General features: G+C 39.5%; 1 long non-coding RNA gene across 2 annotated transcripts in view; it reads right to left on the reverse strand.

Annotated features, from left to right (window-relative positions):
* LOC144576527 (uncharacterized) overlaps positions 1-21,089 on the reverse strand; it is a 104,631-nt gene that overhangs the window by 53,561 nt on the left and 29,981 nt on the right. Inside the window, exons 3-4 of one of the 2 annotated variants that reach the window (XR_013526146.1) lie at positions 20,009-20,085; positions 10,380-10,467 (exon numbers count right to left, since the gene is read on the reverse strand). This is a non-coding gene — a long non-coding RNA (uncharacterized LOC144576527). The remainder of the gene's footprint in view (positions 1-10,379; positions 10,468-20,008; positions 20,086-21,089) is intronic. The other variant, XR_013526145.1, reaches the window with a different exon arrangement.

Genomic DNA, 21,089 nt, shown 5'->3' on the forward strand with positions numbered 1-21,089 from the left:
AACAAGCAAGGATCATTCAGAGCTTGCTAGAGCAAGGAAGTCAGCCACCATTACTTGCAGTTCAGAGACACTCAAAGGGAAGCAGGGGAGTATAGAAGCTTTAGAGTGAACAAAAAGAGAAGGTTCAGACAGGCCTCTATTGGAGGTTGTTTGCCTAAGGGAAGCTGCAGGTAGGCAAACTAGAATGAGGGCATCCTATGTAATTGGTAAGGAGAGCATATTTAGCTTTCCCAAGTTAGTTCTAAATTGGAAATGGGCAAAAAATACTGCAGCTGGCAGTTATTGCTTAAGTCCTGACTGTTTGGGGCTGATTGCTAAGGAGGTTGTGGTTTGTCCTTCTGGACTGATTGCTACAGATTGTGAGTCAGAGTTCTATTTTTATACATGGTCTGGCCATGCCCTGTTGGTAAAATCAGTTTCTCAAGAGAGAGATGAGACAGAGGGAAATTCTGGTGAGATTAAGATAGTATTAGATCAAGGCCTAAACCACCTGATGCTGTCCTAGAACACTACAATGTGAAAGGTCTTCAAGTGAAATAGATACATCCTGGGGATAAGGTACAGTTAGAAAATAATGATTTTACCTGATGTTTGGTCCCAAGCCCTAACACATGGCTCTGATGAGCAAGAGGAAGAATTGCTTTTCCTTGTGCTGGGAAAACCAAAGGCCCTACCCTCTCGGCTTCTCCTAAGCCAGAATTGGGATCTTGCCTCTTTCCACTTTAAGGAAGGAGAGTCCATGACAGGGTCCTGGCACCAGAGAGAAGAATGGAGAGAAAAAGATCGCAGGAGAGAACACTTGACCCAATGGCAATAGCTCTGCCCTCTTCTCCATGCCTGCTTTCTTATACACCCACTTCTAGGAGGAGAAGAAGAATATCAGTCAAAGATACAGCATCACTTTAATTCTGGCAAGATAAAAGCAAGAGAAGAGTCACACGTATCTGAGCAATACCTCACAATTACACAAAGATGTTTTACTTCCTAATATATTACTCAATAAAATATGTCCAGATTGGATTCTGCCAGAGAGTGTGGGGTGGTTTAAACTACTTCTTTACAAAAGCCATATAAAATTAATTTTTGTGGGTTTTTTTTCTGTTTTTTAACATCACACACTTTTCCCTTGTCATTTTTCTCTGAAAAGATTGTTTGTTAAGGTTTTACAGAACTACACTACAGAACTAAACCAAAACTTAAGTAATCCCCTACTATGAACATTTATGTTTTTTCCTAATTTTCACTGTAAAAAGAATGTAGTGCTGGGAATCCTTATGCAATAGTCATTATACAAATCTCTGATTATATCCTAAAGAAAACTTCCTAGAAGTGGAATTACTTATTAAAAGTTTTGGACATTTTAAGAATACATATTCGTAAGACTTAATACATGCTTCCAAATTACCCTGCAAAAATGATTATGCCAATTTACATCCTCAATAGAAGAGTAGAAGAGAAGCCAATTTACCACAACCTCTTCATAGCTTTTCTCTTTGACAATAAAAAAAAAAAGATGAGTTTGTGTCCTTTGTAGAGACATGGATGAATCTAGAAACCATCATTCTCAGCAAATGACACAAGAACAGAAAACCAAACACTGAATGTTTTCACTCATAGGTGGGTGATGAACAATGAGAACACTTGGGCACAGGAAACAGAACAACACTCACAGGGCTAGGTGGGCAGGGGAGGGGAAGGGATGGGAGGGGAGGGACAGCCAAGGGGGGGCGGAGAGGATGGGAGGGATAACACTGGGAGAAATGCCTGATGTAGGCAATGGGCTGGGGATGGTGGGGTGGCATAGGATGGAAACAGCAAACCACCATGGCATATATGTACCTAAGCAATAATCCTGCAGGATACAGGATGTGCACTTATACCCCAGGGCCCAAATACAATAAAAATAAATAAATACATACATACATACATAAGTACATAAATAAATAAATTTGGATTCTCCTAAAAATAAAAAGAAAAATATATTATTTTAAATTAATATTCTCATTGGTTATTGACATTTCTTCATTTAAAAATGGCTTATAAACTTTATATATTTTCTACTAAGGTATTCATTTTTATGTTGATTTACAAGGGGGCATTTAACTGAATTGGAATTAATTTTGTTACATGAGGTAGAAATCTAACCTGAGTATTTTTCTCAAAGGTAAATCAATTGTTCTGATTCTAACGGTTGGATAATTAATTTTTCCAAGGATCTGAAATACGATCAAATCACATGACTGTATATGTATTTTAGGAATGTTTTAAGACTTTTTGTTTATTTTATTTATGTTTCTAGACTGTCTTTGACAACACTTTTTCCTCTTGAAAGGTATGACTGAATTTTTCAGTTTTGTACATTGTCATAAACAATAGGGCAGGTAACATATGTATGTCTTTTACACAATATTATTAAATAATCTTCACTTGTTCTTCTAGGTCAACTTTAGAATAATCATATCATTTTAGAAAAGAAACGCTGTGACTTTATTTGAAATTCTGTTAAAACTATAAATTAGTTTGCAGAAAGTTGACATGGTTACAGGTCAGTCTTTCTATGTTTGCATCAGGTGACTCCATTTATGTACGACATCTTTTATGTTGCTCATTAATGTTAAGTGGTTTCTTACACATCTTAAAGATTTCTTTTAGGGCTGGGCATGGTGACTTATGCCTCTAATCTCAGCACTTTGAGAGGCTGAGGCTGGTGGATAGCTTGAGCCCAGGAGTTCAAGACCAGCCTGGACAACATGGTAAAACCCCATCTCTACTTTTAAAAAATACAAATATTAGCTAAGTGTGGTGACACACACCTGTAATCCCAAGTACTTGAGAGGGTGAGGTGACAGGATCACCTGAGCCCAGGGAGGTAGAGGCTACAGTGAGCCATGATCACACCACTGCTCTCCAGCGTGCGTGACAGAGTGAAACCCTGTCTTAAAAAAAACAAAGAAGACATAAGATTTTTTTCCTTGCTCATATGAATGACATCTTGTCTATTTTTTTCTAATTGGTTAATGCTAAATTATGGGAAAGGGAGTGCTTTTTAAATGTTTGCTTTCTATCTTATCAACTCGCTAAGCATCCTGATTAGTTACACATCAGTTTTGCTAGGCAAGAGATTCGAACATCAAAAATAAACTTAATTTTGCTAACCTGTTTCACTAGTTCTGCTGGCATTTTTCTGTCTTGTCTTATTTCATTAGTGAAAACTTCTAGAACAAATTTTAATGATCATGAACATGCTTATCATGTTCCTGTTTTAAAATGAGTGCATCTAGTGTTTAATCCTTGACTCTGATAGTAAAGCCAGCTTGGCCATAGATTTGCAGCACTTTCCATTGCCCCATATTTGTCTCATTAGCTTAATAACCTTGGAATTGGAAATCTGTGTAGCCAATAAGCAAAAGGAATAGATTCTCTGTCCATATTGTTGCTGTAGCAATTTTTCTCTCACATTTTAAGCTTACTCATTTATTAACATATATAGGCTCTAGTTCAGTGGTTCTTAATCCTTGCAATACATTGAATTCACTGGGGAGCTTTTAAACTAGTTGATCCCTGGGGCCTCTGCATTAGGATTTTTTTTAAAGCTCTCCAAACAATTCTAATATGTAGCTAAGTTTACAATCCACTGTCATCAGTTTTCAGACTTAAGTAAGCATAAAAATCAGCTGAAGAGCTTGTTTAAAAAGGCAGAATACCAAGACCCAGCCCTTCCTTCCCAAATTCTGATTTGGTATGTCTTGGGGAGGGTCCCTTAGCTGTATTTTTAACACATATTTTGAGAAACACCTCTTTGATTATTATCTATCGAGACGCTTGCAACCCTAGCCACATATTAGAATCACCTGGAGGGCTTTGACAGCCTCCTGATCCTTCAGTACCCACTTTCAGACATTTTCGTTTAACTGTAGATGAAAATTCCAGCTCCTGGAGTGCTTTCTTTTTGACACAACCCCTTCCTCAAATTTTACTAATAACAAAAGCCCCTCACTTGATCTGCTTCTGCCCCAAACCCATATATTAAAATTGGGGTTTATATTCTCTGAGCAGATAAAGAAAAGTTGTAATTGGGTGGACTAAAACAGTCTCCATTTCTTTTGGAAGTAGATTTTTCTATGTGTTCTCCATTTACTGCAGTCTTCTAACTTTGGTTCAGGGCTATGGGTGTGCTGCTCATCCTTCCAAAAATAAATGCATCAGCCCCAGCCCAGGGTCAGGATTTCCAATTAACTACAGATCTTATCATAATTAACGCAAATGCATCTCAAACATCTTCACAAGTTAATTCACACTTTTAGGCTATTAGGTTTTTCCATGTTTTTCCCCGAATGCATTAATATTTTAGTGGGAAGCCCCGAGACTGAGTCACCAACTTTTATAAAACACTACCTTGTGGGGAAATCACAATTTATTTTTGTAACAAAAGTTGATTGAGGGCCACTCTGTGCCAGACATCGTGTTGTTTCATTAAATGTTATTTCTCATTGATAAGGCCTATATTTTTACTAATGGGTAAATTAGAAAGCCAGGACTCAGGCCAAGGTCTTTCTGTTTCAGTACAACTGTCACAGGCTTCCTTGGCTGAGGGCATGGTGTATGGATGGGCAAGGGTCCCATCATCCCGTGGTTCTACTGCGTATGGAAACTCTCACCTGCCTGCTGCGCTAAATGGAGCAGGGAGGAAACCTATCTGAGCAATTCAGACAACGTGGAATTTGTTTTGCTGCAAATAATTCAAATCATTAAATTCAACAAATACCCATTAAGCCTCTATTATGTGTAAGGCTCCACAACCCTTCGCAAGCGCCAACTATAAATTAGATTTGGTTTATGTGAAATCTTCCCCCATTATTGCTAGGCTACAGCACCATATTTTCATTTTTGTTCCACTTATTCTCTTTTAAAACAGAGATATACATTCTCTCAACTGTGTTAAGATCAGACATCCCTGATGAACCAACTTCTATTTCAGACAGAAAGAATAAGGGCAATGTGCTGGTTTCATGAAGCAGCAGAAAGCTCTGCAGTGATGATTCTTTACTGCCTCCCTAATCCTTCTCTAAACTCTCCTAAGCTGCTGGATCGTGTCCTTCCAGAGCCCTTTGCTATCTGGGAATACTGATTTCTCATTAGCCCAAAGTGAAGTTGCCACAGCCCCATCTGTTCAACTTTAGTGCTCTCCATTCCCAGCTTGGCTTAAAAATGCAAACTCAAAGACGACTTCCCCACCTATGACGTCAGTACAAGGCCTCTGGGTCACTGTGTCCTGCCTACTAGAACAAGCCATATAAGCAAGTCTGTACAATATGCTCCACCACTGGGGCTGGGCAGTGCTTTTCTTCCAAGGTGGTAATAATAAGGGGATTGTGGTTTAATCAGATCTGATCCAAATTCCTCTCTGGATCTCCCTTTTGAATATGCTCCTTGAGACCTTGATTTTGCCACACAATATGCGAAAGACAATAAGGAGCTTAAGACAGACACATATCTAAGCCCCCTCTGAACTAGGGAAATCAAAATTGCAACAAATGCCTCCCAGTCCTCAGAAGTGTGAGGCATCAGTGGAGCCAGGCTGGGGAAGATGATTTGTTCTGTATCCACCTGCACATCCTGTGGATGCTGTAAATAATAAGAGCTTGCTCTTTGACCCCCTTTCATGCCACTGAGATTAAGAAGCCAGGACCAGGGAAGGTGCCCAGAGTGATGTATTAGCACCTTGATCTCAACTCACTTTATCCAGGCATAAGGAATCAGATACATGAAATTTAGCTGAGCGAAGTCAATCATCATGGAAGAAAACAGAAGTCAAGGTCACTGATCATTTGTTCAATAGTTCAAAATTCTTGTATACCTACCCTCTCTACCATATGTTTGAGTGCCTTTCAAAAGATACCTAAGTTGACTACCTTTGTAAAGATGGAGAGAAACAACAGGGACCATGCATGTCTACCTACCCAGGGCTTCTCACCATAGTCAGTGGTAACTGAATAAAAGGTCATCTCCATCAAGAGGGACATACTTAGGGCTTAAAAAATAGTGCCAAAGGAATATGAGGAGAGGGAGGCCTCAATATGCTGGCTTCCCAGTGATGACAGTTTGACCTGTGGAGAAGGCAGGAGAGTCAAATGACAGAAAAGAAGGCCTTTGGATGGTTACTTTGGCCCTCAATGTAGCATCCTGAATCAACTACCTGCTACAAAGAACTAAAAAACCTAAATTTAATGTCTTGACTTAGCATGATGAGTCAACAAAGTAAATCATTTCAAATCAAGGAATGAGTGAAGAATGGGGCTTCAGGTTTAAAATAATCACTGAAGCCAACTTGAGTTTTAAAAGCATTCAGAAAACCTGATAAACACAAATATCAATACAATGGAATATTATTTGACCATAAAAAATGAAGTAATGATATATACCACAACCTAGATGAATCTTGAAAATGTCATGGTAAGTGAAAAAAGCCAGTCACAAAAGACAACATAGTATATATAGATTTAAGTGAACTTTCCAGAATAGAGAAATCCACAGTCACAGAAATTAAATTAGTGGTTGACAGGAGCTAGAAGTAGAGGAAAATGAGGAGTAACTGCTACTAGGTGTGGGTGTCTTTGGGGGTAATGAAAATGTTCTAAAATGAAACAGTGGCAATGGTTGCAAAACTCTGAATATATTATAAATCACTGAATTGTTCACATGAGCAAATTGCATGCAAGGTATCAAAGCTGTAAAAAATAGGAGAGGGATAAAGAGAGTTGCCTATAGAGTCATTGCTGAGGCTAAAGGTCAAAATATTGATTAACTCTAGAATGCAAGTTACATATGCTTGTTAAAATTTCTAGGGTACTCATTAAAAAAAGAAAAATAGGGTATGGTTTCTCAGATGAGCAATGTAATAATGAAACATAAAATCAAGAGTAAGACAAGAAGGGAGACAATAGAGAACAGACAAAATAAATAGAAAACGTAAATGCTACATGGCCAAGTGCAGTGGCTCATGCCTGTAATCCCAGCATTTTCAGAGGCTAAGGCAGGAAGATCCCTTGAGCCCAGGGCTTCCAGACTAGCCTGGGCAATATAGTGAGACCTCTTCTCTACACAAATATAAAAAGAAAAAATTAGACAGGTGTGGTGACAAGCTACCTAGAAGGCTGAAGGGAGAGGATTGCTTGAACCTGGGAGTTCAAGGTTGCAGTGAGTAGTGATCACACCATTGCATTCCAACCTGGGTAAATATTTGCTTAGGACACCGTTAAGCCTCCCCTCACCTTGGATTTAATATGTAATCAGTAATGAAGTCTTTCAATGCTTCTCCATGTTACCGTTCCTCTCTGTGTCTATCACTACCACCCTAATTTAGGACCATGTGACAGCTTATCTTGACAGCAAGACCCTGTCTCAAAAAAAAAGATGCTATAAAAAGGAAACACAAATAAATATATTGAGTATGAATATATATGTAGAAATAAATATATTGTGTATGAATATCAGTAATTATGAAAGATATTGATGGATTAAAAGATGAAGATTGAAGATGATAAAAATAAATTCAGTTTTGTGTTAGATATGTCCTACATCTCTAAGACATAGGATACCACAAGATTGAAAGTAAAATAATGAAAAGATATAAATACCAGATAAATACTGAATAAAGAATATTGTATCAATATTAGACAAAACTGACTCAGGGAAAAATACGACTAGAGAAAGAAGAAAGGTCACTATATAATGTTAAAAGTTTCAGTTTCTCAGAAAGTCGTAATTCTTAATACATATGTACTTAATATATATCCTGAAAATATTTAAAGCAAATGTTTCTATATCTATGCAGAAAAATATACAAACTATCATGTTAAAGATTTTGTTTAACAACTATTTTGGTAGCTATTAGCCTAAGCAGGGGATAAAACCATTAAGAATACCAACTGAAAACTATTAGCTCCACCACATAATGGACATTTCTAGAACATTCCACTCAACAATTAAGACATAAAATATTTTCAACTAAACTCAACAATATATTGGACCATAAAGAAAGTCTCAACAAATTTGAAAGTATTTGGTTTCATGCTAAATTCACAAAACAATTAGGTAAGAAATAGTAGCTAAAAGATAAGTAGGAAAATTTCACGTTTAGAAATATAAGCATCCACTCCTAAATCATTCACAGATCAAAGACAAAATCATATTATAAATTCAAAAATAGCTAAACAATAATGCTATGGAGCAAATTCCTGCATTATGAAATGCAATTAAAATAATTATGACAGCAAGACCAGACCTCAAATGCTTATGTTAGAAAAAGAAAAAGGTTGAGAAGTATTGAACTAAGCAGCTGTCTTAGAAAGTTAAAAAAGAACAGCAAATTAAACCCAAAGAAAGTAGAAACATAAAATAAAGATAAGAACAGATTAATAAAATAGAAGCAGTAAACAATAGAGGATAAAACAAAAGCTAGAAGTTGGCTCCTTGTGAAAAGTAATAAAATTAACAAACATCTAGCAAGATTGATCAAGATAAAAGCTACAGAACACATGAATAAACAGTATTAGGAATAAAAAGGGGAATTTAATTACTGATGCCACCAAAATTAATATGATAAGAACAGATTATGAACAGCTTTATGCCAAGAAAAAGGGAATTTAGATAAAAGTTAACAAAATTAGCAAAATTGTAAGGTGAGCAGAATAGCGCATTCTAAGCAGAGGGCATTGTTCGAGAAAGAGCTGAAGGTAGAAATGGCATTGGCTTTGAGGGATACAATCACTGATTTCTTCTATAAGCACTAAATCGCAGTCTGTGTGATATTCCTGTCTAGTTATTATAGGAGACAGACGGAGTCCACTTAAATATTACCCCTAAGTGTTTAAAGAACAGTGGAGGGCTTAAGGCATGTACATGATGTGTAATGGAAGAAAATGGAAGTTAGCTGAAGGTTCGCTAAAAAATTAGTGATGACGGGGCCTAGGTTTTTGTGTTGGACCATGTCAGGATGAGGATAAAGAGAGGATGGACAGGGAGGTTGGAGGGCTCTGAAAATGAAGCTGAGAAATTTGGACTTCCTTCAGGACCGATGGAAAACACTGAGGTTTCTGTCTAAAAGAGAACGATGACCAAGGTTTAAGATGTATCAAGCTGATGTAGATATACACATATGACAAACGGGATTTTGAAATGTTGAAAGATGAGGCATGGTGGCCATTTTGGAAAATATTGTGGCAATCAAGACCTAAATTAGGGTGATAGAGACAGACACAGAAAGAAACAGCAGCACAGAGAAGCATCAAAGGCTTTGTTACTGATTCCATATTAGACCCAAGGTAAGGAGAGGCTTAAGGATGTCCTAAGATGTCTAGCCTGAGCAAATAGAAATTAAATAAACTTATGACTATTTGTTCGGTCATTTTTTTGTTGTTTGCTTTGAAGGAATGACTGGGAATTAATACAATATTTAATGAGTCCTAATTTCTCAAATCAGGTAGCATGTGACCTACGGGAGAAGACAAAGGCTAGTTCAGATATGAAGACTTGACCATTCTGGCAACTGGACCTTGGCTAAGAAGTCTTTCAAAATACTGCCAATCAACAAAGCAGCAATGTGAAGGTTACATTCAACATCAAGGATGTGTGAGGATGGACATGGTTCTTCAATGCCACTCTTTGATCCTTACCAAAGTCTACTGCACATAATGTGGGAACCACTGAGTCATGCAGAATTCTGGGACCACTGTGCCTGGGTGCACAGGGCCTTCAGCCACCCAGGGTCCACCCTATTATCACATAAATAACTTTGCGCTGTGTATTTACTGCCTCACTGGGCTTAATCCAAATGCCAGTGAAACAGATCCAGGTGTGAAGTACCATGACACAGCAAGAGGAAATGGCCTAATCAGAAAGTCAACTCAGGAAGAAACTTACGGAGGGTGTGAGGTCAGCCCTCTTGGTTTTCAGAAGATGAAACTGAGGTTCCAAAAGAGAAATGTTTCCCCCAAGACCTGTAGTTTCAAAAGGATGACTGAGAGCTAGGTCATCCCCTACCAGGTAGGCTCCTTCCACTCCAACTATATACTGCCTGTGGGCAGGTAGATTCTACTTGGAACTCCATAAACCACTGTGGGGCCTGGTTACTCATGCTTTGTGATTCAACCTGCTTCCCTGGGTTGTGGATTATTCTCACACCCTTTCCAAACCCTCCCCAAACCCCTTTTCTGGATCCTAGGGTGGAATTCATTCTGCAGCTCTGAGGATCAGGATCATGGGGCTCTATTTTCCGAAAGAATGGCCCCGGGTGGCAAAGCAGTATATGGTATATTCTTTGCGTGAAGAGCAAGGTAAGAGTCACTAAAAGGCTTGGAAGAGCAACCATCGATACTCACCCTATGTGAGATATAAATGATTCTCATTGGTGTAGCACCAGCAAACTGGAGGCACCTTGAGGAGACCAGTCTTCATGTAGCTATAGGCCTGACAAAGACAGGCAGAAGGTGTTCAGTCAACTAATTCTGAGCTGATAGGCTCTAGGAATGCAGCATTCTAGATAAGTTTACTGTCATGAAATAAAATTGTGCCTCTGTTTTGTGTCCCGTTGAAATGGACAATTTTTCACAATGCATGACACCTGCACTTCCATCTCTTCTACTTCTTAACAACTTGTGATCACCAAGTTGCGTATCTTTTTAAAATGAACTCTGATGTAATAGAGGAGGAAGACTGAAAGGTTTCGTACTTTGTTTATGCAATAAATAGCCCCAGACTGCTGCTGTCTTTGAGTTTTTATGTCTGCATTCGATGGTCTTCCTGTCTCTTTTGTGCAATCTGGCTTCAGCAGCCACTTCTCAGTGCTCCTTTCTTCCCTCACTCAGATACCCCAGGCACCTCAATCTCCGGAGCCTGGAAGAAACATCTCATTTGCATATTGTGAGGAGTAATGGAGCTGCGCAAAAGATACAGTCACTAAGACCATCTGTGTGGGTCAAGAGTGGGATTAATCCTCATCACCGGTAAAGTTGTGCCTCTAGAACAGAGCAGCCCCGTACCGGAGGGCGGAGTAGCCCCGTACCGGAGGGCGGAGTAGCCCCGTACCGGAGGGCGGAGTAGCCCCGTACCGGAGGGCGGAGTAGCCCCGTACCGGAGGACAGTCATACACAATGGGGAAGTTAAATTTAGCTCAGCATAGAGATGTCTCCGCTGGAAAACAAAGAACCATAGGTTTTCTGATCCTTTTCAAATTTTGTTTTTCAACTTGTTTGACTCAACTGTTACCTCACACTTGAGAGATACAGACCAGACAATCACCTTTTTTCTGTTGTAGCCAATATTCTCATTATACATACTGCTAGATTAGCATTGCCATATCGTAGTTTGGTACTATGGCCGTACCTCAGCGTTCTGTATATCCTAATTATCCAGCACAGAAATTTTAAACAGAAAGTTGTCTGTTGACTGGATTAAGGAAGACGTAGGATTATCTTCATTGCTCTCGCCCAGAAAACTATACATAATCAGTAAAGACATTAATTTGTCATAATATTTAATAAGCTTCCACTGTGCACCAGGCACAGCATTATCTAAGAAGATGCTGCCATCTAAGAACCAAAGTGCTGCTGCAGAGTTGGCCACTGAGTGCTTTGCTGCCAGGTGTGGCTGATGGAACCAGACGTCGTTTTGTTTATCTGTTTTTAAAATCTGTTTGTTCTGAATTATGCCAGCTCTTCCTTCTTTTCTGTTTCACATTCTAGTAGCACAAGGTGGGGATTCTTTTCCCTGTGGTTAAAGAGAGTACCGGGGCAGCAAGAGGGAACATCGAGGCATCGGGACCCAGAGCAGTGGGTAGATTCTTAGAAAGGGGTATTTGAAGATGGGAGAAGTAAGGGCTTGAGGAGTTCAGTGACAGGGCACAATAAGGTAAGCTACCTTGCTGTTTGGTTTGAATCACTTCTATGGAAAATCAGGTTGCATGACATATTTTCAAGATTGAAAATTCAATCACCTTTGCTGTCTGACCTCATTTGACCTGGCAGAAAAGAGGGTAAGGAAATGGTTGGGTTTGCAACTGTCCCTCTTTAGAGACAATAAGCTCCCCATGGGCAGGAGCTTTCTTCTATCTCACTGCTGTCCCTTTACACCTACTCTGTATAGTCAGTCTTCCTTGTCAGATAAAATCCTGCACAGTTCCTACAGCATTTTCACTCACTTCATGATTTGGAAAGCCCCAGTCAAGTCTAATACTAAACTTTCAAACCCTCAAGCTTTGGTTTGTCCCAGGCTCAGAAACCTACCTCCGACATTGGCAGAGTTGGAGGGGCATGGACAATCGCAGATTTGGTTTGCTTCACCTCTTCCCCTACTGACCATTTCTGGCTTCTCCACAGTCAGGTGAAGGGAAGGGAGAAGAGATAAGGAGGGAAAGAAAAGGCCTCTCTTGCCAGGCAGAGCTGTAATCCAGTGCTGGTAAACTGAGTGTAGTAATTGTCCATATGTTGAACTTGATTCTTTCTCTTCCAGGTTGCTTTTGTGGGTATTTATTCTCCTCCCATCCCCCATTCTCTGACTGCAGTTCCCCAGGACAGTCTCTAGCTAACCCCCAGGTTGCTCCACAGCAATCTTTCTGCAGAGCCCACCTCACTCCCAAGCAGGATGCCTCGTGGCCAAGGTTCTTTTGCGTGATGGTGCATGGCCTCCTCTGTCCACCAGACTCTACATCTGGCCCACAAAAAACAAGCACCTTTACCCCACTGTGGTGGAAGGGCCGCTCACTCTGTGGTAGCCCTGTCTCTGCTCTGCCACCACAAGGAACTCCAGCCAGCTGCTCACCTGCGACTTTCTCAGGTTGAGCCGCATCCCAGCGCCTCTCCCTCCTAAACATTACTAGCCATAAATCAAGCTTTCTGGATCTTTCTCTGAAGCCCCTTCCCACTTGGCTTTGAGAAGGAGGGGGCAGAAGATAGGATAGGAGGGAATGTACAGCACACTAACACTCTCTCCATAGAACCCCCCACCTCTCCATTCTCTCCTAATTCCTTCCTTTGCCTCCTACAATGGAACTTAAAGGAAGGTGATAGCCAAGATTGACCAGCTTGTTGTGGCATCACCCTTTAGCATGGTTTCACAATTTTGGGTCAGAGAACACAATACCAAAGTAGAGTTAACAGGAAATGTCCTATTTTAACCATTTGTTTCAAAAGGTAACATTTAAGAGATGAAAGGGAGTTGCCATTAATTTTTTCACTTCCGTTTAACAGGTAAGGGAAATAAACTCCAGCTTTTGTTTATACTGCTACTAGGGGGAAGTATTGCCACTAGGGGGGAGTATTGAGACTTAAACTACAATCGGCCTCAACCACCACACCTACTGCTCGGAGCTCTCTCGGCCCCCAGCTTCACAATGCTTCACTCTGCTCATCTCCTTCCAATTGAACTTAATACAAGAGACGGTGCCACTTGACACCCGGCTGAGCCCTGAAACTGGGGGCACCTGAAGGTCCACAGGGAAAGCCATACAGGCTGATTCTCCTGCTATTATCAATCCTGGAACTAATGGTGATAATTGAAAATAGTTCCATAGCACCTCTAAGCACCAGTGTAAGCATTTAACATCTTTTAACGACACGTATTAACTACATAATCCTTAAAACTACTCCCATGAGGTAGACACTGTTTTTATCTACCATTTTACAGATGAGGAAACTGAGGCATTGAGAAGTTAAATAGATTGTCCAAGATCATTCTATTAACTTATGAAGGCAGATTCCCGGTCCTTCCATTTAGATACTGACTGTATATCTGGCTTGCAGCCATTTTAACACAGTCTCCCTGTGATTCAGGTGAAGGTCCGTATGCACTAGGGCCCAGTGCATCATTTATCAAGAAACAGACTTAGAACCGTCCTCATAACTGTGGGACACCATGGTAAGTAGGCCAAGGATGGACCCATCAGCAGCAATGGGCCAAGGAGAGTCAGTGTGAAGGACAACTGGAAGTGTCCTCAATTCATTCTTTTCCTCTACTTCCATAGTCCAGTTGTTGAATAAATGAAATGTTTATTGAACAAATGAACCTGTTCCCAGTCCCCTGAAGAGTGTAAAAAGAAGTTTACTTTTAATATAGTTTAAAAACACTCCATAATCTAAAACATAGCTCACACTATTGAACGACTTCAGCAAATCTTCTGCACCACCTGCCAAGGTCATAGTTTCAATCTCACCTTCAATTATTGATAGATAGCCTGATAATTTGAGAAAAGAGAAACAGACTTTTTTCAAGATTTGGAAAAGGAAAATCCTTTTAATAAGAGATTCCATCCTGATTACATAGCTCTTATCAGGAAATCCCTTGAAAGCTGAATTCCAGAAGGTAACTATTAAAAATGCCATTGAAAAACTGGAAATTATCTGCTTACACAGCTTAGAACAGACCCAGGAGGGATTGTATATTTGGTGCAAAACAAGAATTAAAGATTGTTCTTGTGGCGAGAACTGGACTGGAATTTTTGAACTACTTTTGACCCCACAACTCAACCTTTTTTCACGGTTTGGCAATAAAATGCTCAGGGAAGTAAACAAGAAGGCAGGAAGCTGGCCATTTTTGACTGAGGTAATAATGAATATACCATTAATGATGCCACCAGTCAAGATTTGCAACAAGAGTGGATCAAATTGTGTTATAGAAATAAAAAAGGCTCAAGCCCGGGCAGAGCTTGGCCAAAGGACAAGGAAGAAATGTAACAAGTCAGGAGCCCACAGACTGGACACAGATTCGCCTCTTCTAATGAATACCTAGACATGGGGGTCGTAAGGCTCTGGAAAGACTAAGCCCCAGGGTCAGTGCTTCAAAGTCAAACTCAAGAGTTAGATCAGGAGAAGCCACATGGCCTAAAATCTATATTTACCTATTCTTAATACAGGGGTCCAAAGATACCAGTGGACTTATGCCAGCAAAATTTCAACTTGCTCAGCCCTGGCCACATTACCTTTGAAAATGGTCTAACCTATCATTGGATTTAGGACTGCTTATTTTTTAAACTTCTTCAGCTCACTCTGAATTAAAATGTTTTAAGAAGCACTTTCAGAGGCAAGACCAATTATGCACATCATGGGAAACTGACATGCCTGTGTTCCTCCATCTCCCCACCCTCTGCCTACCCTTTTACTGAGTGTCGGGTTTCATATCCCTTCATACCCCAGCATTTCTGGCTACAGGATCGGGGAGAAGACTTCAGGGCTTTCGAGCTGAGCTTGGAGAAGTTACTATCTCCCTGGGACACCTAACAGACACACAAGTGAAGGCCAAGTGGAGAATGACCTTGTTACTTTCACATGTCCAGCTGACCTAACCTTCAACCACTGGCATCGGAAAAGGCAGCCCCAGAAGGATCTGCTGGTCACAAAATCATGCTGGTTCTTCCTGGTGGTACCTTAGGACACTTTGGTGATAGAAAATTCATAAATGGTTTGTCTAATGTCTCTACCAAGTATCGAGACTAAGCTACAAATTAGGCATTATTGTGATCTCTTGTTTCTCATTATTAAATACAGAAACTACAATTTTAATATATCTTGTTGAAAAGAACCATTTAAGCTAAATATGAATATGGCTTTTATCTAGGATTAATGAACTGAATATTTTAAACTGTCCAATTAGGAAAATGTTTGCCTTTGAGGCACTGAAAAAAAAAGAGTCGGGTTCCCCCCACTGCTACTCTTAGATCAACACCCCAGTGAAAGAAAACACTATATAAGAATATACACATTAATTTTTCTTTCTACTGAAATATGTGTTTATCATACATGTATTCATCAGCTTTCATGCATGCTGTCAGATGTGGAAAATTAGCTTTTGCATTTACTAACTCCTCCGCGGGAAAGAGGTCCCTCATATGTTTAACAAAAAGGAGCTTTATTGTTTATGAGATTGAAAAATAAATGTTGCCATGGCTTTAAGATCTGGTGATTGGTAATCAGTTTTCATAAATGACCATGAATCACATCTGTGCTGGCCGGGCTTTGTTTGGAATATGAGATGGCTGTTCTGTCTTACAAGCAAGGAATTATTAATGTACCCTCCCTGGAGGGTTTCAATTTCACTCGTACAAATAGCTGTATATCTACCAAGTGTATGTTCAGTGTGCCTATCTATGAAATTTAAAATTATATGCTTTGTGTAAAACAGAATATATAATAGACTCTGAAATTGAATAAAACTTATTGGACTCATTTTTTATCCTTTGTGACATTTTTTTCTAGTAAGAGAGTTCAGACAAAAGGCACTACCACCAAGGAGCCAGGAAGGCAAAGTCCCGTCCAATTTAAATAATCACTCCTTTCTGTCATGTTTTACAAAGAGATGTATTCAAACATGCTCTTTGGGCATTTCTATATTCCGTTCTTAGTCTTCACAAATATGAGCAAGCAAAGATCCCCTTTACTCCTTTTGTATGTTTTTGCTACTTTAAAAAAGTATAATCTTGGCGATTGTCTCATTATAAAAATGAGAGAGCATTCTTCTGAGATAAATAGGACAGAAGTCTGGCTTACATGAGATTATAATTTAGTTCTGAATTTCACATCCCTCTTCTTCTCAACAAATAAGGTGAGAAATAAAGTCAAAGATAATAAGGAATTCATGGTGATCCCAATCACACCATCCACCTTTCTAAAATCCTTCAGTGGGATCTGGCACAGTGGTTCACGCCTATAATCCCAGCACTTTGGGAGGCCAAAGTAGGAGGATCTCTTGAGGCCAGAAGTTCAAGGCCAGCTTGACCAACATGGTGAAACCCATCTCTACTAAAAATACAAAAATTAGCCAGGCATGGTGGCACATACCTGTAATCCCAGCTACGTGGGTGGCTAAGGCACAAGAATCGATTGAATCCAGGTGGCAGGGGTTGCAGTGAGCTGAGATTACATCACTGTACTCCAGCCTGGGCCAGAGAGTGAGATTCTGTCTCAAAAAGGATAAAAACAAAAATCCTTCATTGGTTACCTATATCTATATGGCTTGAACTTCTTAGCATGGCTTACAAAGCCTTTGCATGATCCACCCCTTGAAATTCTCTCCCACATTCTGTCTCCCACTCCACTTTCCTAATACCTCTCTAGGCATCCGAACCTCTTTTCATTCTGGGAATGCAGCTCTCTTGCTCTCTCTCTCTCTCTCTCTCTCTCTCTTTCTCTCTCTCTCTCTCTCTCTCCCCCCCACCCCCAACCCCATCCAACCCTGCCTCTTTCTCCTTCTGATTGGATCTAACACTACATAAACTAAGAGTGGTGCTGGCTGGGCCCTGTAGGCAGGAAAATCTTCTACCTACACAAGTTCTATGTGTCTATTCCTGTGAAAGTGAACTGCTCACCTCTCAGTATGAGAGGGGTCCAGTGTTACTCTCTTGACACCAATGGCCACTTAATATTTTCAAGGAATGGTGCCATTTGGGTGTTCGGCATCCACCTCTGTTGCTGGCAGGCTGGGCTGTGGTGGTGGAAGTAAGTAGATTAGCCTTGGTAACTCAGAATCCATGTTGCTGAACCCATGTGTAGCATTCATCTCTGCCATAATGGCCACTCTGTTCATGCATCCCTCAAGCCAGCATTGAAGTGACTGATGACAGGCTGGCTGCCATCATCCAGCTGAGTCATTTTGCCTATTTGGTTGTTTAGTGTCTCTTCTTTTGGTGATCTCTGGTGGGTACCAACATGTGCTATAAAAATCTTTACACTTCATGATAATTCACATTTGTCCACGCACACGTTATCAACCCAGACTTCTTTGTCTGAGTTGTTCTTTGTTACTGATCTTCCATTCTGTTTCTATTTGATACTGCCTATGAGGTCATATGTATTAAACTTTATCTCTTTTCATACAGAATGGATGGTCAAGGGCATTATCCAAAGCTCTTTCTATTAGGAGAATTTTCTCCCACTGCTGTTTTTCAAGAACACCCCCAGGCTGTAGTGAGGTGGCTGTCCATTTTTGGTTTTTACCCATGTAGTAAGTTTACCCATTGGTAAGAAAGATCAGTATTTTCCTTTTTCCTCAACTGCTTGCACGAGATCCCCCACACAGTCATAGGCATGAGCCAAGGGAGAATCACTAATGCAATAGTAGTGGGTGTCACAGGGATCTGGGCTACCTGCTCAGGTACCTGCTTGTGTCCTCTGGTCCTGTTCATGCCCAACCCAGGATGCACCACTTACAATGGATTGTTGTGGGTCTACCCAACCTATGACTTGGAAGGTCTGACAGGACTCAACTTTTGATGGAGAGTTCCAGACACATGGTCACCTGTTGATCCACTGTCAGGCATTCTGTCACTATCAGGGCTCAGTAGTATACTAGGAGCTGATTTTTGTTCTTTTTAAAAACTAAAACAAAAAACACACAAACAACAAAACATTCTCCACTGCAGATAGCTCGGCTTTACTCCAGAACCTCATGGTCCCGCTTTGATTCCATCACTGGAGCTTGTCCCAACCCCTAGGTGGCATCTCTTGTCACCACAGATGCCTACAATACCATAGAGTCTACTGGCATATGGCTGAAGAGGTAGGACTGCAGAAACCCTTCCTGTTCTGGGCCTTCTCAAAGCTGGCAGCCTTTTGTGTTACTTACGTATGGGCCAGACCTATATCTCCACGTGTGGAATATACTACTGACAGAACTGAACGGTCCTACCAGCACTGTTGTGCTCCCTTCTTCAAAACAGAGGGTGCAGGTTGCAATAATTTCTCTTTTCCTTTCAGAGGAATGTTGTATCATGCTTCTAACCAATGGGTTCCTAAAAATTTTATGAATATAATAGGTTTCTGAATGTCTGCAGAATTCCTCTTCTGCTCCCCATGAGTCTCACCATAGCTTTTAGTATGCCAGCTACCCCTTCTTCTTCTAACCCAGTCAGCATAATGTCATTGATGTAATGGAGAAACGTGATGTTCTGCAAGACATCAAGAGGTCCTAGATCTGTGTCATCCATTATGGTAGCCACTAACCTCATGTGGCTGTTGAGCATATAAAATGTGACTAGCGCAACTGAGAATCTGAATATTTAATTTATATTCATTTTAATGAATTTAAATTTAAAGACTGAAACAGTGTAAGATTTTTTTTTTATGAAACATAACTTCACCTTTTTTGTAAGATTACATGGTGTGTTAACCATTTCATGGAATAATATTACTATATGTAAAGCACATATTAAGGGCATGCATTACTTCTAGAGTTACATATAAACACATCACTAAGTGGATGCCAATAAATTTATAACAATTTTTTTCAGGTATGAGTGTAATACTGCATTTTTAAAAATATTTTTTGTAATCAGCAAACATCCTAATAATACAAATATAAAATATAATTGGTAATGAAATTAAAATGTTTACTATTATTTTGATTATAATGTAATTAAAGCATTTCTCTAGTTTAAAGAAATAAATAAGGATAAATTTTTAAACATCAAAATGAAGGCATATTATTGATACAGAATTGAGTGAAACTGTAATAACTAGTACCACAATTGGAAAGGTAAAGACAAAAAAGACTGGAAGAAAGTATGTCATACATTTCGTGATGCATGGTGACTGCAATTTGTTGTAGCAAAGCAAACCGAAAAACAAATGTGGTTTGTTGTGTAACAATTTTTTTTTTTTTTTTTTTGAGACGAGTCTTGCTCTGTCACCAGGCTGGAGTACAGGGGCATAATCTCTGCTCACTGCAACTTCTAACTCCCTGGTTCAAGCGATTCTCCTGCCTCAAGCTCCCAAGTAGCTGAAATTACAGGCACGTGCCACGATGCCCAGCTAATTTTTGTATTTTTAATAGAGGCAGGGTTTCACCATGTTGGCCAGTATGGTATCAATCTCCTGACCTAACGATCCACCTGCCTCGGCCTCCCAGAGTGCTGGGATTACAGGCAATAACAAAGTAGAAAATATTGAGACACTTTCAGCCAATATATGATGAATTTGATAAGGTCTCTCCTAAAGTAAAAAGGGCAATCAATAAATTTAATTACCTGAATTAGAATTCAATATCCAACAACAATGGGATCTGAGCTTGTAACTTTGGCCAGCTATGAAATATCTTGGATTCCTACACAAAACAGAAAATGATTTCTGAAGTTAGAGATCATAAAATAATTACTATTTCAGTTATAGAAAGTCTATTTAAAAATTATGAGAAGCCAGGCATGGTGGTGCCCACTTGCAGTCCCAGCTGCTCAAGGGTCACTTGAGCCTAGGAGTTTGAGTCCACCCTAGGAACAGAGCAACAGCACATCTCTTAAATAAAAATTTTTAATTAAATAAAGAACTTAAAAATTATGAGAAAAATATTTAAAAATATGTTTTACAAATAATAAAAGATCATCAATTAAGCAATAAAGCAAGTATCATTAGAATACGAGGCCTTTTTAACACCATCAAAAACAAATTGATTCAAATTTGAAAAATTGCAAGTAACTTTCCTTGGCTTTAGATAAGTCACGCAATATTAAGAGACACAGCCCAATTAACAAGTTGGTATATTTAGTCTCATTTTGACTTCCAAATGTATAAACAAATGTCAATTTTCAACCTAAAAACTCAGCCTCATCGCACAGACTTCTAAAGTGTTTTATAACTCTCACAGAACATTTTCACCTAAATATGAAAACTTTGTTTCTATCACTAATACAAGTTTGACTTAACACTACTGTTAAGTTACTGGAATTTTGAAACAAGACACTGATGTTTCCCTTATTGATTTGTCCCATTATCTGATACATATTTGAAATATTTGTCTTCAGTTTTCTGAAGTAAACTCTAGGAAAATAATCATTGATGTCGTTGTTAAAACTATGCAGTGTATATGTACAAAAGCTATGAATTGTCACCAGGTTACAGAACGTTGGAAAGAACTAAAAAAAACAATAAAATTAATAATCTCATACTGCTTGAGTAGTGGAAGAGCTGTACAGAAATCCTGGACTACAATCTCTAAATACAATAAACTGTAAACTTCTCAAAACCAAAAGAATGCTTGCCAAATATCCAATAATTAAAAGCAACAAATGGCAATGCATCTACATGTTCTCACTGATGTTACGCTGCGTAGGA

This window comes from Callithrix jacchus, chromosome 14 (assembly GCF_049354715.1).
Source record: "Callithrix jacchus isolate 240 chromosome 14, calJac240_pri, whole genome shotgun sequence".
Taxonomy (NCBI): domain Eukaryota; kingdom Metazoa; phylum Chordata; class Mammalia; order Primates; family Cebidae; genus Callithrix; species Callithrix jacchus.